This window comes from Acinonyx jubatus, chromosome C1, assembly GCF_027475565.1.
Source record: "Acinonyx jubatus isolate Ajub_Pintada_27869175 chromosome C1, VMU_Ajub_asm_v1.0, whole genome shotgun sequence".
Lineage (NCBI taxonomy): Eukaryota > Metazoa > Chordata > Mammalia > Carnivora > Felidae > Acinonyx > Acinonyx jubatus.
In genome coordinates this window covers 151513310-151530667 of record NC_069381.1, presented here as the reverse complement: position 1 = coordinate 151530667, position 17358 = coordinate 151513310, and the positions used below count along the sequence as shown (strand labels likewise).

General features: G+C 36.9%; 1 long non-coding RNA gene across 4 annotated transcripts in view; it reads right to left on the bottom strand.

Moving 5' to 3' along the window:
• LOC106982884 (uncharacterized) overlaps positions 1 to 17358 on the bottom strand; it is a 70821-nt gene that overhangs the window by 43182 nt on the left and 10281 nt on the right. Inside the window, exons 2-4 of one of the 4 annotated variants that reach the window (XR_008295404.1) lie at positions 5100 to 5283; positions 2424 to 2473; positions 279 to 417 (exon numbers count right to left, since the gene is read on the bottom strand). This is a non-coding gene — a long non-coding RNA (uncharacterized LOC106982884). Of the gene's footprint in view, positions 1 to 278; positions 418 to 2423; positions 2474 to 5099; positions 6002 to 17358 lie in introns of those variants that run through there. The other 3 variants (XR_001431429.3, XR_008295405.1, XR_008295403.1) reach the window with 3 other exon arrangements.

Genomic DNA, 17358 nt, shown 5'->3' with positions numbered 1-17358 from the left:
TTTCTCAGGCGAAGTAATGAATCTGTGAGAGCAAGATGCTTAATCCGAGTCATGCGCTAATCTGACTGTGTGGGGAGGCACCACCCATGTGCACTTTAGAACATGTACTTGCTGTTCAATGGCATTAGCATAGAAATAGTCCAAAAGTATGCAAACGTGTTTCTGAAGAAAATTCCCACTACTTAGTCTTTCACTCTTGTTAGGATGCAAAATTATTCCTCTGGAAATATTTGGGCACGGTTTGTCCTTCCTAGAGGCAGAGGAATGAGTTAATTTACCTCTTTAGGATCCCTCGCAGCGACGTTCAGATCTTGTGATCATGGGCTCTGGGCTCAGTTTCAGCAGTTAATGGTCACAATGGAAACCCAAAGCGAAAGCAGACTGGGGAATCACTGCTGCAATCAAGGCGCTTTGTCACTTTGAGAAGAACAGAGTAAGAAACATAAGTGGTCTATTGACAGAATTGTTTGCTTATCATTTTTGGCACCTGTCATTTAAAACCGGGCAGGAAACACCTTTGAAAAATGATAATCCCAAACAGTTTAGACTTAATACAGTACTTTCATCTCTGTTTCTGGGATTTGGGGTCATTTAGTTTTTAACACTCTAGCCATAAACCATCTAAATACATTCTTAAGGTTGCAGTAAGGGATAATTAGATTCTAGGATCATAGTTCTGAAGAATTTATACAGACACAAATCTTTTCAGTAATTATTCAGTATTATTTCAAGTCAAACGCTAGTTTGTTTCAAACTTCAGAAACCCCTTTGAAAAATGTTATGTGTTTTCTTCCAGTATTTTGGTTTACTTTAGAGATACTCATTTCCCCATAAATGAAGTCACTGGAATTTATTACCGAATTTAATTTGGTACCTGCTCTGCCCTAGACACTTCATCAGCACTGATGTAAAAAGGTACAATCTGATTATGCTAAATTATCTCACCTGTGATTAGGAATAACTCGTTTCAGGAGTCAAGGTGATTGTAAATAAATTTGTATTAGAGGGCTGAATAATTGCAAATCATGTTTTTTTCATCTTTTAAAAATTTTATTACACGTGAGGTTACAGGTCCCATGAGTTTATGGCACTTAACCTAAAGGCAGTAAAAGTGCTAAGCTGGGTATATAATGATATTTGTAAGTCACCTTATACTAGAAAAAGACTGTTGGTAGCTGCCTACAATGAAACTAAACTGTCCTCTTTCCTCCTTCATAGTTGTGCAAGTACACTGTTAGTGGGAATCTCACTTGAGGTTCCTAACTGCTAAAGTAATAATATCTTGTATGTATACAAGACCTTCCTTGTAGAGTTTTTTTTGCCAAAAAAAAAAAAACAATTGGAGATTTTTGTTACTATCTCCTTCTACATTCCCATAACCACGTATTTTATAGGCTTAAAAATTAAAGATTAAGTCAAGGTCATCCAGTGAGAGATTAATTTTTTAATGCAAAGGCTAGTGTTCCATTCATTATCTTATCTCTATTACCTTAAAAATCACATTTAGCATGTATCATAAGTTAAAACTTTGTAAATCACCGGTTAGCATCTGACTCAAGGTATCATGCCTCACAAGCAGCTTTCTTAATAAACCCATTTGCTCAGCATATAACGCCAAGTTAAAAGAATTTAAAGAACTCGGATTGCTTTTTAGTAGTTCTCATTGTGACTTACTAAATTAAATGACAAATTGAAATGCAGCTGAAATAACTCCGGAACTGGTTCTGTTATGGTTAATGAAAAGGTTTCAATCTCTAATGCTCATCTCTGGAACGTTTATTTTCGTGAAAGTGAGTTCTGTTCAACAAGTACTAATGAGACATTTGTAGGGTTAAAACTTTGCATTTGAATTTTTTTTTAAGAAAATCACAGCAACAAGTTCAGAGAAGTATGGGGTATGGATGGGATGCCAATTAGTGCTATTCAAATTGGCATTCATTCCAATTAGTGCTATTGATCTTCAAGTACATGCCAGAGTGTGTTCAGGCTCTTTCATAAACATTATGACATTTAATTCTCCTTCAAACATGATGGGGTAGGCATGGCAAACTCTGTTTCATAAATGACAACATTTCAGGATTCTGAGATTTAGTTTGATGTTTTGTCCACAAGCTTCAGGGTAGCAAAACAAGTTGTCTGAACCTTGCATGGGGACCCAAGGATAGACTAGCATATAGTATTTATTCTAATGATAATATTTATCATGAATTGGTTAATTTATTTATAAATTGGGCTGATATTATTAGCAAACAAATAAAGTTATACTTGAATAAAATGAAACTTCAGCAGGGCTGTGGCAATGGAACATATTGTGGACTTTTATATATTTCTATATGGCTTAAATGTTATTAGAGTAAATGGTAATTGTAACTCAAAACAAGCAAAATACAAGAAAATGGAAGGAAAACTTTGGTTAGATTTACCTGAAGTCTGGGACTGTCCACTTATTTTAATTTGATACTGGGTCTTCATACTATGTGTGGTGGAAATCAAGAACAACAAGAACAACAACAATAATAATTGAAAACATGTATGTTGTATATATTCAAACATGTTACTGCATGGCATGTATGTCCTATATATATCAACTCATTTAATCCTCACAACCCTTTGAACTAGAGATAATTGTTATCGCCATTTTAGAAATGAGGAAATCACAACACAGAGAGGTTAAAGAATCTTCCAAATTTACACATATAGGAAGTACACACATCCCAAGCAGTATGCCTCATAAACACAGGCCATTTAACACCTACTCCCTATTGTCATACATGTCGGAACTCCCCTATGGTCTAGTTCAATGACTATTAGGTAATGCATTGTTTTGATAGTTGCACTTTGGCACTGAAATCACAGCTTCCTAATCCTGACCTCATTTAGAGAGAGCCAAATTACGTTTAATTCCCAATTCAGTACATATTTGTTGGGACCCTGTCAGGTGCCAGATAATCTTCTGGATGCTTGGATGTATCGGCCACCTTTGGGCAACTGAAGTGGTAGAAGAAGAAAAAGAAATTATTTGCCTGAATTCTTCATAAAGTAGAGTCCGTGATCAAGACTTCTTGTAAATGTAAGTGGATAATTTAGGAGTATTATCTGAGTGGACAAAATTAGGGACAAGAGGAATAAAAGAAGTATGGGTGAGGAATCAATTAATGGATGCAGTAAGTTGGCCACCACTCTCTTATTCTATACCTAAGAGAAACTTTGTAAAAGGCATACAGGAACATTTGCCTTAGGGAACTAAATGCCCAACTCCCTGGCCAAGGATAGCCCTGCAGGATCAAGTTCCCCCACATTCAGGTTACACTAATTTTGAATCCAGCAAGTTGCCAAAGGAAGTCTGCACTGTCAGAGAAGCCCTAAGACGGTAATTTAGGATGGAAGTCTGAGGTAAGGCACTTCATGCCTGAGTCAGGCTGCAACTACATGAAACTGATCAAAGTCTGCAGGCAGTTCATGAGCTCGAACCCCACACTGGGCTCTGTGCTATCAGTGCAGAGCCTACTTGGGATTCTTTCTCTCTCCCTCTCTCTCTACCCCTCCCCTGTGCTCTCTCTCTCAAAAATAAATAAATAAAAACTTAAAAACAAAAGCCCACAGGGAACCAGCGGCCACTGCCAAAGCCAGAATCATAGGTGAGGCCAGCAGGATTGAGAGCTGTGTATCACCTAAGCAACGTAACAATGAACAAACATAAGAAAATAACAGTATTTGAGAAAGTGACAAATGCTATTGATAAACAAAAACCAAAATAAGGCAGTTAAGGAGATTTGGAATGAGAATGGTGAAAGAATTAGGCTGAAACCTAAATACAGTGGTCAGCATTGCCTATAATTGAACAATGACTTGAAGAAGGTGAAGGAACATGTCATGCAGATAACTGAAACTCGAAAATATTCTGAATACTGTCAATTATTAAGAACTGTGGAGGAAGGGAGTTAAGATGACAGAGAATCCTGCAGACCCTGAGCTTGTCTTGTCCCTGAAGCATAGCTAGATCAGCATGAAACCATTCTGAACACCTAGGAAATTGATATGAGGATTAACACAACAATCCACATAACTTGGGCCACAGAACTCAGCAGGTACACGGTGTGGAGAGGTGAACTAAAGGACAGAAAAGCCGCAGAGGCTAGGGAGCTGTTTTTGCAGAGAGAGGACAGAGAAAAAGAATGCGGGAGAGTGCAGTGCATCAGGATTATGCAAGAAAAGCACTCCCCCAAAAGTAGCTGGAGAGAAAGAGAATGAGTGTAAGCACTCACAGGGGACTGAACAAGAAATCTGTTCCACAAAACCATTTATAGGAAAAAGGAAAGAGTTTCAATGCCACCAGCATTCTATAAACTGTGGAGCACAGAGTTTGAAGTTTTGGAGCTCAGTGCCTGGTGGTGCTCTGGTGAGGAAATAGGGTGAATCCCCAAGAGCAGGCAGCAGGGTCTGAGGGGACTGTGTACCACATGGGGAGAAGTGGTTCCCTGTTTGGAGTGAAATTTGGTAGAGGCAATATGGCCTCTCCACAGGCAAAGGTCCCAGCAGACCCTGGAGAGCAGCCACGTTTGCTGGTATTGGGACAAAGATGCCAGAGTGCAGTGAAACCTGGCATAGGCTGTGTGTTGTGACTTGCCATAAGTCTCTGAACCTCTGCCACTACACAATTGCATGAATGTTTTCTGGGGCAAGCAGGCACCCAGGCATTGCTCAACAAGACCCTCCCCCAGAAAGTCAGGGCAAGTCCAAGCCACAGGGGGTCTCTGAAGCATGGGTTTTTAAAACACAACCCGATCTGAGACAAACTCTGGAGGGAGGTGCCACCTGGCAGACAGATAGATTTGATATGGACAGGGTAGAGGCAAGGAGTGGACAGAGGCCTGAGACAAAGGAGGGGTACTTGATCGTGGATTGGTGAGAGCAGGAAATTCCTGTGCCAGAGACTAGGAAGTTGGATGAAGCCATTTCCACCTCTCCCATGTACCACATTGATCCACTCAAGTAAACTGAGCAGTGCCACCTAGTGGAGAACAGAGCTGTTACACTAAGCCCTGCCCAACTGTGTCCTCCAAGCATATCCCCTAGAAGACCAGCACAAGTCACTCTACCTGCTTAGTGTACAGACTATAAAAGTCTTCACAGTTTCAGTTCTAGGGGAAAATGGATGTAACTTCATTCAGCTTTCATTCTGTTTGCTGGTTCATTTACTTGTTCATTTTCTTTGCTTCTGTTTTTCCTTGAATTATCTTCTTTTTTTCCTTTTTTCTTTCCTTTACTTCTCTCTTCCTCATTCTTGGATACAAAAAGAGAAAATTTTATTTTTATTTTATTTTTAATTTTTTGTTCGATTTCATTTTCTTTCTTTCATCTTATTCTATTTTATTATGTTTTTTTAATTTTTAAAATTTTTCTTACCTTTTTTTCCCTTTTCTTCCCCTTTTTTCTTTATTCTATCAAGCTTCTTTCAACAAGCAGAGCAAAACACACCTAGGACCTACCTTACTTTATTTGATTTTTTTGTTTTTGTTTTTGTTTTTAATTTTCATTTTTTATGTTATTAATTTTTTTCTTTCTCCAAAGTGACAAAATGAACAAATTTACTCCAAGAGAAAACAGAAATGACATCCAGGGCTTAATCAACACAGATACAAACAAGATGTCTAAAATAGAATTTAGAACCATGATAATAAATAATACTAGCTGGGGTTGAAAAAAAAAAACATGGAATCCCTTTCTGTGGAGATAAAAGAAATAAAATCTAGTGAGGACAAAATTAAAAATGCTATGACTGAGATGCAATCTTGAATGGCTGCCACGACAGCAAGGATGGTTGAAGCAGAGCAGCAAATCAGTGATTTAGAAGATAAAATTATGGAGAATAATAAAGCAGAAAAAAAGAGAGAAACAGAGGAAAGGATCATGATAGAAGACTTAGAGAACTCAGTGACTTATTAAAAAGGAATAACATCCAATTCATAGGAGTCACAGATGATGAAGAGAGAGAAAAAGGGGCAGAAGGTTTATGTAAGAAAATTATAGTGGAAAACTTTCCTAATCTGGGGAAAGACACAGACATCAAAATCCAAGAAGCACAGAGAACTCCCATTAGAGTCAACAAAAAAAAAGGCCATCACTAAGGCATATCATAGTCAAATTCACAAAATACACAGATAAGGAAAGAATTATGAAAATAGCAAGGGGGAAAAAAGTCCTTAACCTATAAGGAAAGACAGATCGGGTTCACAGCAGACATATCCACAGAAACATAGCAGGCCAGAAAGGAGTGGCAGGATATATTCAACGTGCTGAATGAGAAAAATATGCACCAAGAATTCTTTATCCAGCAAGGCTGTCATTCAAAATAGAAGGAAAGATAAAGAGTTTCCCAGACAAACAAAAACTAAAGATGTTCATGACCACTAAACCAGCCCTGCAACAAATTTTAAGGGGGACTCTCTGAGAGGAGAAAAGATAAAAAAGAAAAAAACAAATAAACAAACAAAAGCAACAAAGACTAGAAAGGACCAGAGAACACCACCAGAAACCCAACACTACAGGCAACATAATGGCAATAAATTCATATCTTTCAGTACTAACTCTAAACGTCAATGGACTAAATGCTCCAATGAAAATACATAGGGTGTCAGAATGGATAAGAAAACAAGACTCATCTATATGCTACTTGTAACAGACTCATTTTAGACGTAAAGACTCCTGCAGATTGAAAGTAACAGATGAAGAACCATCTATCATGCTAATGGTTGTCAAAAGAAAACTGGAGTAGCCATACTTATAACAGACAAACTAGATTTTAAAATAAAGACTGTGACAAGAAATGGAGAAGGGCATTATATTGTAATTAAGGGCTCTATCTACCAAGAGGATCTAACAATTGTAAACATTTATGCCCCCAATGTGGAATACCCAAATATATCATTCAATTAATCACAAACATAAAGGAGCTCATAGATAATATGATAATAGTAGGGGATTTCAAAACCCCACTTACACTGAGGGACAGATTATCTAAGAAGAAAATCAACAAGGAAGCAATGGCTTTGAATGACACACTGGACTGGATAGACTTAACAGATATATTCAGAACATTTCATCCTAAAGCAGAATACACATTCTTCTCGAGACAAATGGAACATTCTCCAGAATAGATCACATACTAATTCATAAATCAGCCCTCAACAAGTACAAAAAGATCGAGTTCATACCGTGCATATTTTTAGACCACAATGCTATGAAACTTAAAATCAACCACAAGAAAAAAATTTGGAAAGACCATGAATACTTGCAGATTGAAGAACATCCTGCTAAAGAATGAATGGGTTAACCAAGAAATTAAAGAGGATGCTAAAAAGTACATGGAAGTCAATAAAAGTGAAAACATGACAGCCCAAAACCTTTGGGATGCAGCAAAGGTGGTCAAAAGAGAGAAGTATATAGTCATCCAGACCTTCCTAAAGAAGGAAGAAAGGTCTCAAATACACAGCCTAACCTTACAACTAAAAGAGCTGGAAAAAAGAACAACAAACAAAACCCAAAACCAGCAGAAGGGAAATAATAAAGATTAGAGCAGAAACCAATGCTATCAAAATAAATAACATAACATAATATAACATAACATCATAACATAACATAACATAACATAACATAACATAACATAACATAAACAAAACAAAACAATAGAACAGATCAATGAAACCAGGAGCTGGTTCTTTGAAAGAATTAACAAAATTGATAAACCCCTAGCCAGATGGATCAAAAAGAAAAAGGAAAGGACCTGAATAAATAAAATCACGAATGAAAGAGGAGAAATCATAGCCCACACCTCAGGAATACAAATAATAATAAGAGAATATTATGAGCAATTATATGCCAACAAATTGGGCAATCTGGAAGATATGGAAAAATTCCTAGAAACATATAAACTACCAGAACTGAAACAAGAAGAAATAGAAAATTTGAACAGACCCATAACCAGTAAAAGAATTGAATCAGTAATCCAAAATCGCCCAACAAACAAGAGCTGGATGGCTTTCCAGGGGAATTCTACCCAACACTTAAAAAACAGTTAGCACCTATTCTTTAGAAGCTGTTCCAAAAAATAGAAATGGAAGGAAAACTTCCAAATGCATTCTACAAGGCCAGCATTACCTTATTCCAAAACCAGAAAAAGACCCCACTAAAAAGGAGAACTACAGACCAATTTCCCTGATGAACATGGATGCAAAAATTCTCAACAAGATACTAGCAAACCGGATCCAACAATACATTAAAAGGATTATTCACCATGATCAAGTGGGATTTATTCCTGGGATGCAGGGCTGGTTCAGCATCTGTAAATCAATCAATGTGGTACATTAATAAAAGAAAGGATAAGAACCACATGATCCTCTCAATAGATGCAGAAAAAGCAATTGACAAAATACAGCATCCTTTCTTGATAAAAACCCTCAGTATCATAAAGGCCATATACAAAAGACAGACCCACCGCTAATATCATCCTCAATGGGGAAAAAATCAGAGCTTTCCCCCTAAGGTCAGGAACACGACAAGGATGTCCACTCTCACCACCGTTATTCAACGTAGTGTTGGAAGTCTAGCCTCAGCAATCAGACAACACAAAGAAATTAAAAGGCATCCAAATTGGCAAAGAGGAAGTCAAGCTTTCACTCTTCACAGACGACATGATCCTCCGTGTGGAAAACCCAAAAGACTCCGCCAAAACACTGCTAGAACTGACCCATGAATTCAGCAAAGTCGTAGGATATAAAAATCAGTGTGCAGAAATTGGTTGCCATTTCTATACACCAATAATGAAGCAGCAGAATGACAGATCCAGGAATTGATCCCATTCACAACTGCACAAAAAAGCATAAAATACCTAAGAATAAACTTAACGCAAGAGATGAAAAATCTATACACTAAAAACCACAGAAAGCTTATGAAAGAAGTTGCAGAAGACACAAAAAAAAAATGGAAAACAGTCCATGCTCACAGATTGGAAGAACAAATATTGTTAAAATGTCAATACTACCCAAAGCAATCTATATATTCACTGTAATCCCTATCAGAATAACACCAGAATTCTTCACAGAGGTGAACATACAAACCTAAAATTTGTATGGAACCAGAAAAGACCCCAAATAACCAAAGCAATCCTGGAAAAGAAAACCAAAGCTGGAGACATCACAATTCCCGACTTCCAGCTGTATTATGAACTTGTAATCATCAAGTCATTATGATACTGGCACAAAAACAGGCACATAGATCATTGGAACAGAATAGAGAACCCAGAAATGGACCCACAAAATGTAAGGCCAACTAATTTTTGGCAAAGGAGGAAAGAATATCCAATGAGAAAAGACAGTCTCTTCAACAAATGATGTTGGGAAAACTGGACAGTGACATACGGAAGAATGAAACTAGACCACTATCTTACACCATAATAAATAAAATAAACTCAAAATGGATGAAAGATCTAAATGTAAGACGGGAAGCCATCAAAATCCTAGAGGAGAAAACAGGCAACAACCTCTTTGACCTTGGCCACAGCAACTTCTTACTTGACATGTTTCCAGAGGCAAGGGAAACAAAAGCATAAATGAACTATTGGGACCTCATCAAGAAAAGGAGCTTCTACACAGTGAAGGAAACAATCAGCAAAACCTAAGAGGCAACTAATGGAATGGGAGAAGATAATTGCAAATGACCTATCAGATAAAAGGTTAGTATCCAAAATCTATAAGGAAGTTACCAAATTCAACACCCAAGAAACAAATAATCCAGTGAAAAAAAATGGGCAAAAGACATGCATAGACATTTTTCCAAAGAAGACATCCAGATGGCTAATAGACACATGAAAATATGCTCCACATCACTCATCATCAGGGAGATACCAATCAAAACCCTAATGAGATACCACTTCACACCTGTCAGAATGACTAAAATGAACAACTCAGGCAACAACAGATGTTGGTGAGGCTGTGGAGAAAGAGAAACCCTTTATGTATGAGGGTTCCTCAAAAAACTGAATATAGAACTACCCTATGACCCAGCAATTGCACTACTAGGTATGCAAAGAATACAGGAGTGCTGATTCGAAGAGGCACATGCACCCCAATATTTATAGCAGCACTATCAACAATAGCCAAATTATGGAAAGAGCCCAAATGTCCATTGACCAATAAATGGAGAGAGAAGATGTGGTATATAAATACAATGGAATATTACTTGGCAATCAAAAATAATAAACTCTTGCCATTTGCAATAACGTGGATGGAACTAGAGTGTATCATGCTAAGCGAAAAAAGTCAGTCTGAGAAGACAAAGATCATATGATTTACTCATATGTGTAATTTAAGATACAAAACAGATAACCATAAGGGAAGAGAAGCAAAAATAATATAGAAACGAAGAGGGAGACAAACAATAAGAGACTCTTAAATACAGAGAACAAACTGAGAGTTGCTGGTGGGGTGTTGGGTGGGGGGAAGGGCTAAAGGGGTGAGGGGTATTAAGGAGGACACTTGTTGGGATGAGCACTGGGTGTTATATGTAAGTAATGAATCACTAAATTCTATTCCTGAAATTACTATTACACTATATGTTAACTAACTTGGATTTAAAAATTTTTTAAATAGCAAAAAATAAACAAACAAATAAATAAAAGAATTGTTGAATAACTTCCTTCTGTAATCTTTTTACTTCCAACATCTCTAGTTGGAGAGGGATTTTAAGTGTTCATTAAAATCTATGATTAGTTAGAACTTTTGGTTTGGTTTTCAGGCATTCCATTAGCTTCTTTCAATTTACTGTTTTTGTTTCTTTCCTGTCAAGTAAGGCAAGCTTTTATTACTCTTAGGTAAGAAATTAAGACTGTATGCTAATGATGTAAAGAATGTACATCTCCAACCCAACTTCTCCCTTGGATGCCTGACCTACAGATTTAATTGCTGACAACTTAACTTCTTCACATGGATGTCTAATAGACATTGCAAACATATCATATCCAAAATTAAGCTCCTGATACGCCCCCCCCCCCTTATTTCAAATGTGTTCATTTTACTTTTTAGTTGAGGACATTTCCATTTTTCAAGTTCCAGTGCCAAAATCTTCGTACCATCCTTGATTCATTTTTTTTTTTTTTTTTTACTGCCTTCATCTGGTTTCTTATCAAATTCCGATGTCTCTAATTTCAAAATATAGCCAGAAATTAGCTACTTCTTCGCAGCTAGGGGCTTGGTTTAAACCACCATCATCCCTCATCTATATTACTGTAATAACTTCCAATGGTCTCATTTTCTTGCTTACTCTCCTACAGACTGCTAAAACTTGCTTCAGATCATGATCATTCCTCACTTAAAAGCCTGGTGGCTTCCTGACCCACCCTGGGTAAAACTCAAAGTCCACCTCTGATTTACAAGGCCCTATATGTTCTAGCTGCTCATTACCTCTCTGACATCATCTCCTACTCCTTTCTTATTCCAAGTAGACACACTACCTGCCCTTAAGCCTCTGAACTTGCTATTTTTCACTGTCTGAAATGGTTTCCCCCAGATATCAAATGACTAACTCCTTCCATTCCTTCAGATAATTCTCAGGAGTCACTTTCTCAATGAGACCTTTCCCCCACTACGGAGAACAGCACAACTTCCCCTCTCAACATGTCCACTTATCCTTCTCTGTTTCATTCTTATCCACAGAATTTATCACTTTCTAATACCTTCCTTATCTCTCTCATTTAATGTTCACCTCTGCCACTAGCGTGCAAGCACCTGAAACTGTCCTGAGCATGTAACATCTGATCAGTGATTTTTGCTGTATGAAAGAATAAAAAAATGGTTCTGGAGCCATCCATTTGCCTGTAGGATAGTTATGATGATTATAGCAGCAATCTAAAAAACAAGAAAATGTTAAGCTTTTGAAAACCAAAGTGTACTTTTTCAGCTAGTCAATAGGCTAAGTATCACCATTTGTTAAGAAAAAATATTTTCCAAAAATTTTTAGCTCCTCTTAATATGTTAAGAACAAAGTTGGGCAAATTGGTTGGCAAGGTTTTATTATAGCCTATAGAAAAGAGGAAATCCATGATCTGGCATCAGCAAGTTTCTTTCAGAAAAGAAGGAGGAGAAAGCCTTTCTCTTCCAGGAAAGGTGGTGTTGGGAGGGAAGAGAGCCCCTTGGATGTGTGTATATACCTCTCAGGGTTAACTTCACAGGAGGTGGGATATTAATTAGATTGAAAAGAAAGCCAGGAGGAGGAGGTTTGGCCTATCTCCTACTGGGTCCCCTGAGACCATCCTCACACTGATCCTGAGGCAGAGAGGAGAGGTGTAGCAGTGCTGAGGCACTGGAGAGAAGTGGTTTAAAAAGTGGTTACAATGAGGAAATCATAACACTCCTAGAACAAAAAAATTCAATGCAGGCAGACCAGACCGACTAGAAAGCACGTGGGAGACACACCCAGAAGAAATAAGGGATCTGTAGTGTCATCTTGGATCAAGATAGTACAGAATTGACATTATCTTGACTTACTCAAGACAAACAAACCATAATTTTTTAGCCATAGATTTCAATGATGAACACCAGCAAGACACTCAAGGACTGGACCACATGGATCATGAGTCAGTGGATATCAATCATCAATCATTGTAAATCCAAAAGCCAGACCAACACAAAGACCATCATGAGGCATTCTACCCCTTCAATGAAGATCCTAAACTTTCCTTCATCCAGATTCCCTTTAATATATATATATATATATATATATATATATATATATATATACACACACACACACACACACATACATATATATATTCCCTTAATATTTATTTATTTATTTATTTATTTATTTATTTATTTATTTATTTAGAAAGTACATGTGTGCAAGCAGGGGAGAGGCAGAGAGAGAGATAGAGGATCTCAAGAAGGCCCTGCACTGTCAGCTCAGAGCCCAACACACAGCTGGATCTCACGAACTCTGAGATCATGATCTGAGCCAAAATCAAGGGTGAGACACTTAACCAACTGAGTCATCCAGGCACCCCCTAGACTCCCTCTTGTAAAGGGGACAGGCACAGGACAAATAGCCCTGATAAAGAGTTGGTTTTTTACTTGACTAAATGTTTACCTAATCAAATTGTTTTTAACTAGAAACTGTCTAAACTGAAAGAAAATGATACGCCTTAAATTGGTAAACTGAAGTTTTGATCCCCATTGCAATTACTCCTGCTGAGTGAGCTGAGAGCTCAGGAAAATTTTATCAGTTATAGATAAGTAAAAAGCCCCACACATTTTTTGCATGTCTATATAATAATGAATTTCCTACCCTACAACCACAGCAAATACATCATTCCTTATCTCAATAACCAGTCCTGAATTAAAATATTATGGCCAATCTGAAACCAACCTAATCAAATTTTCACTTGTTATTTCACACTGAGCATTATAGGGACAGGATAGAATTTCAGCTCTGTCCAGGGTCTCTAGTCTACCCTTCTGAGAAAACTTATATAGACAAGAAAAATAAACTTTTATAACAATGGAAATATTGGCTCTGAACATAATCAGGAGTGCATCAAATACAAAAATAGATATGTAGAAAAAAGGTATCCATATAAGTTAGTCTACTTTGTTCTCTCAGGGTTCCAAAGGAATTCAGGATATACTTTCCTTCATATTCATCATGCAGTCAACCAATATCCAAAGGAGGAAATGACACCCCGAAGTGTTTCCAAATGGAATACCAACCAAATACAGTCATGTGTCTTCAGGTAAAAAGTATGTATCAGTATATCCCTTAATAAATGCAATACTCCTGAATGAAAATATTTTCTTTGAAAACAAGGTAAAATAGCATGTTTTCATTTAATGGCAATTTCTTACTTTAACTCTATGTTTACCTGGGAAATATGAGTTCAATGTCATCTGTAACAGGGTCTCAGCTTTTGCATTGGTCATGTAATAAAAGAATTTAACCTGTCATTTGTTGAAGCTAATTGCTATTTTTGAAATAAAAATAAGGAGTTAACATCCTGTTGCTGTTTTTGTTTGTCAGTAATTGACCAGGAAGAGTTTCTCGTGAAGCAATTAAGCTAATGCCATAGTAATTATTTAAATTATAGACTGGTATCTAAGACTTACTGGGGAAAACTGATGGTCATGAAGACTTGTTGACTAATTAAGACCAACTATTCTATCTATCTTATAAAATCTTTCCCCAGAATAAGGCAAGAACAATTGACATAGCACTTGACAAAATATAATATAATCTGGGTATTCAAGTCATTTAAAATATTGTTACTGGTTTTAATCTGTACATCAAAATGAAAGACATTCTATAAGAAAGCCAAAGATAAAGCAAGATATATTCATATTTATTGTTTTTCCCCATGTGCAATTTACTAATAATTGAGTGAAAATTTTATTTTTTTTAATTAAAAAAAATTTTAATGTTTATTTATTATTGAGAGACAGAGAGAGACAAAGCATGAACAGGGGAGGGGCAGAGAGAGAGACAGATACACAGAATCGAAGCAGGCTCCCAGCTCTAAGTTGTCAGCACAGAGCCCACGGGGCTCAAACCCACGAACTGTGAGATCATGACCTGAGCCGAAGTCAGACGCTTAACCAGCTGAGCCATCCAGGAGCCCCTGAAAATTTTATTTTTAAATTAATCTATTTCTTTTGAGAGAGAAAAAGAGAGAGGGTGCACACATATGTGAGTTGGGGGGGTGGGCAGAGAGAGAGGGAAAGAAAGAATCCCAAGCAGGCTCTGTGCTGCTGGTGTGAAGTTCTAGGCAGGATCAATCTTACGAACTGTCAGATCATGAACTGAGCTCAAATCAAGAGTCTGATGTTTAACCAACTGAGCCACCCAGGAGGCTGTGAAAAATTAAAAAAAATTTTTTTACTGCTAATATCACTGTCTAATTATTGCTCCTAATGATCATATTCTTTACTCAACCATTGATATTTACTTCTCTTCTGGTACCAGCCCTCACTTACCCAATTACAGTTCCTCCTAAATGGTAGCATTTCGTACTTACTAGCTCTCTCAGGTTTCTTTAATGTAAAAGTGTCTGTGAGTGTAAATATCAAAGTTAGCAATGAATTTACTTATTGGAAAATACTGTTGCAAACTTAAGGCAAATAAGGAAACAATAAATTGCCAAGAAATAGATATGATGATTTTCAAACTCAAAAACAGTGATAATCTAAATTAACCAGTTGATTTAGAGAAATATAGTATTTTCCTCTCATTTAACATCACAGAAACTTCCAGGACCAAGAGCAAGGCAATTATTAAATTATAACAGTGATTCCTTTAGGATTTTAAAAGTTAATGGTTTAAAAAGAAAAGTTAAACCATCTTTATGTCAGAGTAAAATTCCACAGTTAAAAATCATCAATCCCAATAAAATTATAAAAGGTTAGATGTGAAACCTAAAATAGATTTAATCATATTTTTGATATGTGTCATTTTGAAAAAGTTGAAAGCACTAACACAAATGTAGAATCAACATGTGCTAAATTTAGCTTATTAATTAGGGAAACAGGATGTTAAATCTGGGTCCAGTGGCAGAAATACCAGAAATTACTAGTACAGATCAAAAGACTTATTCTTTCCAGTATGCATAAAATATTTTCTAATTCACTTGGACTCAAAAATATACAAACAAACACCAAACAAATAATCCCCAAAGATTATTCTTGAAAACAAGAGAAGGCTGGTCTCATTTTATCTTGACATGTGGGTGTAGCATGAGGTGTTAATAACCACAAGAGCCTCCTTGCTGAGGTCAGCTCATCTGGAGGAAATTCTGTACAAATTTCATAAAGAATCTCAGATTGCATTTTCAATAACCTCTATTATTCCAGACATAGTTTTTGAATTGCTCTTATTGGCTGTTTTATTCTGAGACCAAGAAAGCAAATCTAAGAAATTCAACAAAGCTTACCAGTAGAGTCTATAAATTTGGATAGATTCTTCTCTCCCCAAAGTTCCTAAAATACAATGAGATTTCTGGGCTGCCACAGAGTGATGTTATTTATAGCGTGTAAGCTCTGGAACATGTATCAGACCAATTTTCTGGGGCTGTTTTATGGCCCTTGGTTTCACCTGTGAAGTAGAACCTTTATTTCTTCATGGTGGGCTTGTCGGAACTGATGAAGTGAGATTTATTCTCCTACAGTATGACACTACCAGGTATGGTCTTGGTTGCATAATCAATTTATCTAATTGTGTCTTGGTCAAAAGGAGGAAAGATTCTTATTGAACTGGTAAAGTTAATTATCATTGCCATAAAAAAAGCTACAAGACTCGGGAAAGTATTTGTTCCTGAATTGTGAAGCCTCAGGGAGGATGAATTAACATTTAGAAAATTTTTTTTGTATATATTTCAATTTGCAAAAGCATAGTCTATTAAATTGAGGGCTAGGGAGAGACAAAAAATAGAAAAGAAAAGAAAAAAGAAAAAGAAAAAAGTTTTCTTCATATACCCAATGAGAAAAAAAAAAAAAGAACGCTAAAAAATATTATCAAAATTAGATTTCCCTTTTATTTGAATATTAGAAATTAGGTCAACAGTCTGCTTTTGTGAGATATCCTCTTCAGAACTAAAAAAAATATTGATAATCCTGATTCAGTCTTTTAGTATCTGACAGTTGTCCAAGTAGTGACATTTTAAGATCCCTATCTTATACCCATAAGTCTATATCTTGAAATATCAATAGTTAAGAGTACATGGTATACAGTCTGTATTTGTTTTCTACTGCTATACAATGAATTATCCCAAGGAGAGCAGCTGAAAACAACTTCCACTTATTATTTTATAGTTCTGTCCATCAAAAGTCCTGGTAGGCTCAATTGGGTTCAATAGTCAGGTTCTCAGAATTCTGTGGTCAAGGTTTGGCTGGGATGGGCTCTTAACTGGAGGCTCTAGGAAAGAATCCCACTTCCAATCTCATGTAGGCTGTTGACAGAATGTAGCTACATGCAGTGGTGGTTCCAAGGTCTTCTTGTTGGTTGTCAGCCAGGGACCACTGTCTGCTCCTAGAGGCTGCCTATGTTCCTTCTCACCTAGCCCTCTCCATCTTGAAATAGCAACCATGAGTTGAATCCTCCTTACATTTTAACTAACCCTGGCTTTCCCTTCCATTGCCAGCTAGAGAAATTTTTTTTTTTTTTTTTTTTTTTTTTTTTTTTTGCTTTCAGAAAGTACCTGCGGGGGCACTGGGGGGTGCTCAGTCGGTTAAGCATCCGACTTGGGCTCAGGTCATGATCTCACGGTTCGTGTGTTTGAGCCCCACATTGGGCTCTGTACGGACAGTACAGAACCTACTTCGGATT